The following is a 10,329-nucleotide window of genomic DNA, read 5'->3' on the forward strand; positions in this document are numbered from 1 at the left end:
AAAATGTTATATAATTACTTTATCTATTGTTAAATGAATTTAATAACACTTAATAGACGATAATCATAATATTACAGATTTTAACATAAAATGAAAAAATACATTAACAGAAGGGCAGATTATAATTATATGCACTTAATAGTGGTTTCAGTCTACAGATAAGTACATAAACATATGTGTGCAATATGGCTGCATAGATAGAAGCAAAGTGAAATAAAAGTTTGGAATACGAAGATTCAGATCTTTCCCACATTAAAAGTAAAGGAATAAAGGCAGAACATTAAAAATAGATTATAGCTATCTTTTTTTTCCTCATCCAAGAGAAAGATCCTAAGATCATTCTGCTTCATCATTTCATTTCTTTCTGCTTATAATGTCACACAAGTTCATCAAAAGTTGTCCCTATAAACTTTTTTTCCCATTACAAGGATGAAACCAATATTACAGCTGCTCACACTAAAGTGGGGAATGTGACATCTGCTAGAGATCTTGCCTCTGGTCATCATTGCTCAGGTTCTTTGGATGCCATTGATAGGTGTATGATAATACTTTAAAAGTTGACTTGCTGGAAGAAAAAAATCAGAAGGAAAACTTGCTGTCTGTAGTGAATGAGATGATTTTTTTCTACTAGCACATTGCTTAGGTTGAAAAGATATATACTGAAATGTGGTAAATATACAATTACCTGTAATGATGGCACTGACAGCAAGAGTAATAAACTTTTCTCAGATATTAGGAAAAATAGTAACAATGTTGGAGGCTGCCACTTTTTAATGAATTTTAGAATATTATAAAGATGGAGATCTGAGAGTTAGACAAATCTATAGATAATAGTGTGTACATATTCAAATATGATACATCACACTACTAAGCTTATATTGGATTCAGCTCCAATTTCATGAATTAATACAATAAAAAAATCTAGATTTGTCAAAGATAATGAAATGGCAATTGTTTTTATATTGTATGCATTTCTGCATTTAATTTCTCAATGGAGCTGTTAAAATTGATCTTTTTTATTAATTTTTCATTGTTTTTTCCTTGTTCCAGTTTCTGTCAGCCTTCCAAATCTTTGTGCTTTCTGGGCATTTTGGAACTATAACCGCTGGGAAAATTTGGTTGCTGTTTTTATGCTTGGATTTCAGGGTTAGTCAGGTGGAACATTAATTGGGGGAAAGGAGGAGGTGGAGGAGGAGGAGAAGAGGATGGGGAAGGAGGAAGAGGAGGGGAAAAGTGGGAGGAGGAGGAGAAATAGAAGAGAAGGAGGAGGGGAGGAGGAGGAGGGGGAGGAGGAGGAGGAGGAGGAGGAGAAGGAGGAGGAGGAGGAGGAGGAGGAGGAGGAAGAAGAAGAAGAAGAAGAAGAAGGAGGAGGAGGAGGAGGAGGAGGAGGAGGAAGAAGAAGAAGAAGAAGAAGAAGAAGAAGAAGAAGAAGAAGAAGAAGAAGAAGAAGAAGAAGAAGAAGAAGAAGAAGAAGAAGAAGAAGAAGAAGAAGAAGAAGAGCAGTTTTGACTACGGAAACAAGATTATGAGTAAATTTTGCAATATGAGTCCCAAGCTCTCTCTGATTTTGAACAGCTTTTGTGACAGTATTTAAAATGGCCTTATGTTATTCAGTGTATGATGTAGTACTGCAGTAATTTTGATATGCATGTAGATGAACATTGAGAAAACTCTTATTGCAGGGCTCTTTTATGAGAGGTACGTGAGGAGATTTTAAGGTCATACATATTCAGTTTAAAAAAACTGTACTTGGTTGGTCCAGCAAGCAATTTAAAATACAAACAACTTTTACCCTGGGAATGTAATAGTTGTATACAGAATGAAAGAACCTGATGTTCAGAGAGTTAGGACATGGTACAATATAAGACAAACAAACAAGCAAAAAAAAATCAGAAAAAAGATATGTCAACTTCAAGCCCAATGTGTTTATTATTACGGCTCATGAGTGCAGGCATTTTTCATAATAAATAGCTCAGCAAAACTTCTAAGGAGTATAACTTCATATAACTTATATATTTTTTCCAGGTTGCCTTATCCTCCAAATATGATCCAACAGCACCTGGCAGTAGGAACAAGGGGAAGAGGGAAGTCATAGTTAATTTAAGAGTGTTTTTGTAATTCCAGATGGAAAAATCATCATTCCATGTTTGTAGCATATAGAAATCTCAAAAAAGTACAAATGGGTAGTTTGGATACATGCCACATTAGCAATTATTTATATATCAGCATTCTGCATAAATCTGGATTTCCATCAGGTGTTAGTTTTAGGCTGTTCCTTGTAGCAATCTTCTGTATTGAATATCCAGATTTTGCAACACATTTATGGTTAATTTAGTAAGGACCCATGAGTAAAGTCAACACCATTGATAATAGCAGTTTAAGCCTTATTCAGCTCTATTTCTGTGGTTTATCCCTGATCTAATCCAACAATTCCTCAGACTTAGAATCGAGGTCTCATATTACTTTAAGTTGGGAAGGTAAGAAAAAGAGTCACACATTCCATAAACAGACTTTTATTATTCTGTACAAAACTAGTTCAAATAGCTTTTTTCTATTGCCACAGCATTCTGCTATAATCTAGCAATTATATAGTTGCTTAATAGAACACACTAATGTTAAAAATTAATAAGGCAGGCTTCATTCATATATAATGTAGCACAGAAATGTCTTAAAACCTTTAAAATTTTAGTAGTTGGATTTCTTTGTGTGTATTGGGGTGGAGGTGATGAAAAAGTAAAATCTTTATTTTTCATTGCAAAGGATTTTAGGATCCTATGGAATAAAGGGTTTCCAGCTACTGTATTGCTATTGCAGAAATCTATGCTAAGCAAGATAAAAAATGAAGCACAGACCAAAAGGCCATGGCCATAATAATTGCACTTAAAATGTATAATTACTTTAAGCTTCAAGCTATTATTACAAATGTGTTTCAGAATGATGTGATTATCAGCTGGTGGTGTTGTGGCATAGTTATTTTAAAACTCAAGTTGTCTCAGTACTGTGAAGTATAAATGTAGCACAATAAATCTGATTTTTACATCAAATTTACATTCTGAGTGTGTAGTCTCTGGGCCACACAGTACCTAGCTCTCTGTAAATTCCTAAATTTAACTGATCTAATTCATGATTTGTTTTCACCACCTGCACATGAAAATGTTCTCACTGACTGGGTTGGACTTCTCCATCACCTCCTTCTTATCATGTAATCTATTTAATTCTGATGTTTGTATTATATGTATATAGTTTATGTAATATGTTAACACAAGCAGTTCGCAATAATAAGAGAAACGTTGACAGCCGAACATGAGGTAAAAGTATTTGACAGCCGGCCACGAGGGAGTTTTGACAGCTGTCAAAACCCCCGACTTGCGCAGGCGCACTAGTTGACAGCTTTCAGCTGTCAAAGCAACACATGCCGCCAGCACGAGGAGCCGAGCTGTCAGGCGTTCCGCGAAGCTGATTGGAGCAGAAGCAAAGCGGGAAAAAGACCGGCCGGCGATTGGACCAGACGACCGGCGCCAGACTATAAAAAGCCGAAAGGCTCCTGTTAGTGTTGCTCTGTCTTAATAAACCTGTTGAAGTTACCAGCTGTCTTGAGTGGTCTGTTCCAGCCACTTCACTGGCGACGAAGGTGGGATCCGCTTCCAGAGCTGAGGTCACGGCCAGGAAGAGTCCTCGGCCTATAGAGCGAGTCACTGGGAGTTTTAACTCCCGCAGCGAAGCGGACCACCGATCCCTGACAGCATGGCAAATTTCGGACGAGTGAGGGAGTTCGACACTCACCACCCCGAGCGATGGGAGTCGCATCTGGGGCAGGTAGAGGGATTCCTCCTCGTCAGCAAAATAACAGATGACAGAGCCAAGGCGGCTGCACTTCTATACATCAGCGGTCCGCCCGTCTACGATGCTGCTGTCGGTTTATTCAGCCCGGTGCCGATCACAGAAGTTCCATATTCAGAACTCGTCGACCGGCTCAGCAAGCACTACATGCCGGCCCGCTCAGAACTGTACTGGCGGGTACAGTTCGCCCAGCGAAAACAACGGCCGGATGAACCTGCAAATGATTTCATTGCGGGAGTCCGGCACGCTGCGCGGAGCTGCAACTTCCCCGACTTAGAGGACCGGATTCGGGACCAGGTGGTCATCGGGCTGAGGGACGAACGTCTCAAGAAGAAAATCACGTCCAAACCGGAGATGACACTCGCCCAGGTCTCCCGAGAGATTTTGGCGTATGAAGATAACCACAAGAAGCCCCTCAACCGAACGGCATTGGAACCCCAAAGCAGCGTCCATCAGGACGAAGCGTGTCTCAGCGACGAAGAGTCCATCGATCTGACAGACACCGATGCAATTCAACGCTGAATGGAGAGGAGGCAAGGTAGACGGAGCGACAACTACGACCGTCCCAGTCCAAGAAACTTCACCTCAGCCCAGAGAGAACAACGAAACGCCTGTGCCAGCTGCGGAGGCAACCATGCCCGGGCAAATTGCCGTTTCCGGAGCGCTAAATGTCATAACTGTGGCAAGACCGGCCACATTAAACCCGTCTGCCGAGGCCGCCCCCGCGACAACCTGCATGAAGTAGAGGCTACTCCCCCAGGTACGATCACCCACCGAGCCAGTCAGGGAAAGCCCTCAGAGGGGTTAGTGAAAACAGTGGAGGGGGTACACAGTTTGAGCCCTAAGGTAAAAATTAAAGCTAAATTACAGGGAGTCTTTTGCGACATGGAGGTGGATTCAGGTTCTGCTGTAACCCTAATTTCGTCAAGGACGTATAGGGAAATTTGTAAGCGCAGTAAAAAAACAATACCGTTAGAAAGCCCTCAAGTTCAATTAGCTGACTACCAGAAAACACCGATTCAACTCAAGGGCAGGGCTAAGGTCTGGGTAGAGTACAAAAAGTTCAAGGGACCGCTAGAAGTAATAGTCACCCAGGGAGATCGCACTAATCTGATAGGGTTAAACTGGTTTAACCCCTTGGGAATTGCTCTTACAGGCGTCAACGCCATTCAAACCTCAACCCTGGAGACCGTCTGCAGGAAGTTTGCAGACGTTTTTGATGGTTCCTTAGGCAAATACACAGGACCTCCCATCGCCCTTAATTTAAACCCCGCCATACAGCCTATTAAAATCAGGGCCAGGCGGGTCCCCTTCGCCCTCAAACAAAAAATCGAGGACGAACTGGAACGCCTTGTCAAACTTGGAGTTTTAGAACCTACTGACGGGGGCAGTTGGGAAACCCCCATCGTAACACCTGTGAAACCAAATGGCCAGATTAGAATATGCGCTGACTATAAAGGGACGCTAAACTTAGCACTTAATGCCCACTCTTACCCCATTCCAGCAGTTAGGGATGTCCTGGCTTCCATTCGCTCCGGCGCCATTTTTGCGAAATTAGATCTCACGCAGGCGTATTTGCAGTTGCCTGTGACAGATGACACCGCGGTTGCCCAGACAATTGTCACGCACCGCGGAGCATTTAAAGTGACAAGACTACAATTTGGCATTTCGACCGCCCCAGGCATTTTCCAAAGCATTATGGAAAAAACATTAAAGGGAATCCCCGGGGTCTCCCCTTACTTCGACGATGTACTTATCGCCGGAGAAACAGAAGCCATTCTGGCTGACAGGTTGTCAGCTGTGCTAGAGCGATTCCGAACGGCCGGATTTAAACTAAAAAGAGATAAGTGCTCTATAGGAGTTCCCTCTACAGAATTCCTCGGGTATAAGATTGACGCTCAGGGCATCCACCCCACTAACGACAAACTAAAAGCCATCCAAGCAGCCCCCAGCCCCAAAAACAAACAGGAACTTCAGGCGTTTTGGGGACTATTAAATTTTTACCATGCCTTCCTCCCCCACAAGGCTACTATTGCAGAGCCACTTCATAGGCTATTAGACAAGGGTAAAACCTGGACCTGGACAAGAGTGCATGAAAATAGTTTCCAGTCACTCAAGAGCATCATTTGTAAAAGCTCCACTATCACACTATTCCAGGAGGACACACCCGTCTGCATCGCTTGCGACGCGTCTCCATACGGAATAGGGGCAGTCTTGAGCCACCTGGACCAGGACGACACCCAAAGACCCATTGCATTTTATTCTCGAACTCTAACTAAAACAGAAAGGAATTACGCGCAAATTGACAGGGAGGCCCTGGCCATCGTCGCCGGGGTTAAAAAATTTCACGACTATCTGTATGGCAGACAGTTCACTATCTTCACAGACCACAAACCCCTATTAGGCATATTTACCTGGGACAAAACGACCCCGCAAATATTGTCCCCTAGAATCCTACGCTGGTCAACCTTTCTATCAGCTTACTCCTACAAATTGGTATACAAACCAGGCAGGGAATTAGGGCATGCAGACTGCCTCAGCAGACTCCCTATACGTTGCCACGACCCAGACCCAGCCCCTGCAAGTAACATTATGGCCATCGAGGAATTACCAGAATTTCCCCTCACAGCAAAAATCATTGCTGATAGCACCGCGAGGGACACAACTCTCAGCAGGGTTCTGCAATGGGTCACAACTGGATGGCCACACAAAAGCCCAGCAGAAACATTTCGCCCCTACTTCACCAGACAAGCTGAACTAACTTCTCATTTAGGCTGTCTACTATGGGGAAATAGAGTAGTGATACCACACACAAATATACAACAAACATTAAAAACCTTACACGAAGGGCACCCGGGAATGGTCAAAATGAAGTTACTTGCAAGAAGCTATGTATGGTGGCCAGGAATTGATAAGGACATAGAACAACATGTAGGGGGATGTTATACGTGCCAACTAACAAGAAGCGAACCACCCCATGCCCCAATCCATAAATGGGAAACAACAAAAAACCCATGGTCCCGTATCCACCTAGATTTTGCGGGACCAATACGAGGGCAGAATTTCTTAATAATTGTGGATAGCTTTTCTAAATGGCTCGAGGTGATACCCCTTAATAAAATAACAACATACTCCACTATACAAGCACTTAGGAAAGTTTTTGCAACACATGGCCTCCCAGACGTCATAGTTTCCGATAACGGCCCACAATTCACTTCTCGTGAATTTCAGATGTTCGCTTCGAGGAACTGTATTAGACTGGTGACGTCCGCACCCTTCCACCCGTCGACTAATGGCATGGCAGAAATAATGGTGAGGTCAACAAAAGAAGCACTTAATAAATTCATAAAAGGAAACTGGCACCGACGCCTTAGCCAATTCCTCCTAGCCCAACACACGACACCCGGTACCACCACTGGCAAATCACCAGCTGAACTTCGATGGGGCAGGAGGCTAATAACAAGATTAGACAGACTACACCCAGACAGAACTCCTAATGTCCAAGAACTTCCTACATCCGCGCCACGAACCTTTCTCCCAGGGCAAGCTATCTGGGCTAGAAATTATACCAGCAACCAAAAATGGATCCAAGGGGTCATAATAAAACAAACCGGACCTGTCTCATACTTAATCCACTCTGACACACACGACCAACTACGACGACACCTAGACCAAATACGAATCCGCAAACCACAAAACACACCCCCACCATCACAACAACCCCTTTTAACCCCCTTTATACCAAATACTCCGCCACCCGAAGAAGCACAGCCACAACCGCAGGAGGAAGGAGAACTCGGAGACGAGGCTCCCCCACGACGGTCCAGCCGATCGAGAAAGCCACCGACTTACTTGCAAGACTATGAATGGGCAGGAAGCAACAAACAAACTCACGGGGGTGGAAACCATCCAGGGGAAGGGTAAGGGGTGTATTATATGTATATAGTTTATGTAATATGTTAACACAAGCAGTTCGCAATAATAAGAGAAACGTTGACAGCCGAACATGAGGTAAAAGTATTTGACAGCCGGCCACGAGGGAGTTTTGACAGCTGTCAAAACCCCCAACTTGCGCAGGCGCACTAGTTGACAGCTTTCAGCTGTCAAAGCAACACATGCCGCCAGCACGAGGAGCCGAGCTGTCAGGCGTTCCGCGAAGCTGATTGGAGCAGAAGCAAAGCGGGAAAAAGACCGGCCGGCGATTGGACCAGACGACCGGCGCCAGACTATAAAAAGCCGAAAGGCTCCTGTTAGTGTTGCTCTGTCTTAATAAACCTGTTGAAGTTACCAGCTGTCTTGAGTGGTCTGTTCCAGCCACTTCAATGTTCACCTACTGAAGCTTATATTTAGAATCTAAATTTGTGTTACTTGAAGCAAAGCTTCAAGAATTAATCTTGCAGATCTGTTTTGACTGATCTTTTCCATTAGTATATTTATCTGATCATTCTTTGAATCAAGATTGTTCTTAATGTTTATGATAACTTTATTGTCACTTTGAATGTACACCAATCGGCATACATCAAAATGAAATTTCATTGCATACAGCTCTCAAAGGGTCACCTCCGATATATACTCCTTGTTCGTGGCCCGCTCAAATTTCACATTGTCCATTTTAGTCTCTAGGGAGTGAACGATGGCACACAGGACAGATGGAAATGGGGCTCCATGTGGATTAGCCCTCAAGTTAGCTTGTATTCTGACAACCTCGCCTTCTTTCCTTTTTCTGATCCTTACCCTTCCACCTTTTCCTTAAAGAGGCCTTGCTTCTTTTTGCCCCTGGAGCACGCTGCTGCCGCCACCAACTCCTTCAAAAGCCTCTCTCTCTTCCTCTGGGCCTGCCGACAGCCTCATCCAGTTCCTTCGCTCCATAAGCTCCAGGTCCTCTCCTCCTCTGCCTCCTCTGGAAACAGCCCTGATTTGCAATACAATCCATCACTGGGCCAGCAGTCAGATCTTGCTGCTGGTAGAACAAATTCAAACAGTGCCAACGACTTTTAACGGTCTCACCAACAGTTCCAAAACAACTAGAAACTTGCCATGCCAGCAAAGATTGTCGGTCGTATGTCGTATGTTACCTTAGTTCCACCATGTTGCTCAAACACATTAAAATCTTCCTGATCATGTGGCCTATAGCCCTTACTATCCCTCCCAAAACTATTTGCCTTCAAGAGCTGATGCAGCCACAGCCATTCCAGGCGCCGCCATCTTAATATCTGCATTTCAAGAGAATTACCTTTTATTATTTAACCTATAACAACAGCCCTGTGAAATAGGGTTGGACTGAGAGAGACTAGTCCAAAAATCACCCAGTAATGTTCCATAAGTGAAGGTAAATTACTATACTAGTTAAGACAACATATGCATATTACAGGTGCAAATCACAGGTCTTAGGCATTTACATCACAGATTAGGATGCATATATGTGATTGTACCAATTGCGTGATGGCAAAATGGCATATATGCTGTTTGGATGTTGAAGAACTGACAATTGCGCTATTCTGATTTTTAGTGTGAGTGAAATTGTACTTGCATCAAGTGTAGGGCATGGAATATTCTGCCGAGCTGATTCAAATTCTGATTTCAATATTGTTTGCTAAAGAAAAGGAATATTTATTAGCAGTGTTGATGCTTGATGTCAGTTGTTTCCATGCAATTTGAAAAACATTTTATTACCTTCATCAACTTGTCATACTAGTGGCAATTTTTAAGATGACCATTGAATGAAGTAGCACTCTTTTCATCAAATATTTTATCCAAATAGGTGATTAATTGGGAATCATGCTCAGTAGTCCTATCCTTTTCTATAGACTTATATTTCGTTCACATATCTTCTGGTTATGTAGTTGGCAGCTATATAAAGCAAGGCTGATTCACTCTGAGGATTACCTGATGAAAGTGCAATCTTAGAGAATGAGCAGTGGTGGGTTCCAGAACATTCCAATCTTCCATGTATCACAATAAAACTAAAACGTAAAGCTAAAGTCAGATTTAAACATAGTGAAAAAGATAACCCACTCTCGCCTAACTACAAATGCACTTAATCCCCTCACAAAAATTATACATAAATCCTGGTGTATGTCCATATCTAAACTCAACTGGGTTACTTAAAAAAATTCCTTACATTGGTCTGAGCTGCAGTCTTGTAGGCAGGCAATATGAGCAGTATGCAGTAAATGAACTAATGGCAACAGGAGTTATCAAGTGTCTCCCAATCTTTCAATTGATATTTGTACTAAAGCCAATCATACGTAAATTGGTTTGCAGTATCAATGTGTGATGCCACAACCAATCTGACTTGACTTTGTTACAATATGCTTCTTTTTTGACCCTGGGAAACTTGAGTGTCTCTGACACAAAGAAATATAACATTGGTTCTCTATCTGAATTGCCAAAATAGTTAAATATATATACATCATATCTTCAATCTGCTTTATCCTGTAACCATTTGCCTCTCCACCTGTCTTCATACTTCTGTCTGATTGACAGTAC

The sequence above is a fragment of the Vipera ursinii genome (genome assembly GCF_947247035.1).
Source record: "Vipera ursinii genome assembly, chromosome: Z".
NCBI lineage: Eukaryota > Metazoa > Chordata > Lepidosauria > Squamata > Viperidae > Vipera > Vipera ursinii.